Source organism: Chinchilla lanigera, unplaced genomic scaffold (assembly GCF_000276665.1).
Source record: "Chinchilla lanigera isolate Chin_1 unplaced genomic scaffold, ChiLan1.0 scaffold00021, whole genome shotgun sequence".
Classification (NCBI taxonomy): domain Eukaryota; kingdom Metazoa; phylum Chordata; class Mammalia; order Rodentia; family Chinchillidae; genus Chinchilla; species Chinchilla lanigera.
In genome coordinates, this window is record NW_004955422.1 from 29,452,474 (window position 1) to 29,453,661 (window position 1,188).

Sequence of the window (1,188 nt, forward strand, 5' to 3'; positions counted from 1 at the left end):
ATAAGGCTCAACTTACCCATGGCAAGTGTCTTCTTGGAGACTGACATATATAGCAAGTTTCCCTATTTCATTGGAACAGATCACTTTCTTCTAATGATGCATTAAAGGAAGTGGCAGGTCATATTTAGGGGCTGTTTTTATGAAAAACAATTACCTCCCCACAATGGAATGACACAATGCAATACGATGCCTGTACTGCCATTTGCTTTCCTGACACAGGAAATCATGTAAGTCCCATCTCCCACTCACTTGGGCTCTGGCTTAAGGAGAGATTCCTCCAGCTTATTTGGCTTGTTATTTTTCATATTTGCAAAACATAGATGCGACAAAAGACATATATATTTGGAAGAGCCCGGTGGTCTTTTTTTTTTTTTTCTGGTACTGGGAATCGAACTCACGACCTTGCGCTTGCCAGGCAGGCACTGTGCCGCTGAGCTAAATCCCCAGCCCTGAGCCTGGTGGTCCTATGGAAAAGGCAGAGATATTAATATCACTTGACTGATAATTAAGTGAGTCAAGGTAGGTAAAGTGATTGACACCTACTAGAGTATAACTGATATCATAGCCATTTCATTTGTGACAAACATATATTGCAGATATAATATACACATTATATTATATTTACAATATATAAAGAATGCCTAAAAATCAATAAGAAAAAGACAATTCAATAATAGTGGGCAAATATTTAAACAGATGTTTTACAAAAATGGTATACAAGTGACCAGTAAGTCCATGGAAAAATATTCAGTATCATTAGTCATCAGACAAATGCAAATTACAACCATAATAAGATACCATACATATTCACCAGAGTGATTAAAATAGAGAGACTGACCATAGCAAGTTTGGTGAGAATGTGGAGCAACTAGAATGCTAATGCTAATGCTAATGGCAATAATGTAGATGGGGGTGTGACATGGATGAATACTTTGGAAAAACAGTTTCAAAGTTACTTATCAAATTAAATAGACGTATGTCTATATAAAGATTTCTCTACTTAAGTTTATGTTACTTTTATTTGTAACTGCCTGTAAACAGAGACAGCACAAATGTCCAAAAGGTGATGGATTGAGTTATATCCAGTCACTATAATTCTATTCGATAAGCAACAATAATTTACTGATACACAGTAAATTTAGAAATTAAATTAAATTTAGAAACTTTTTTTTTTTGAGACAGAGTCTC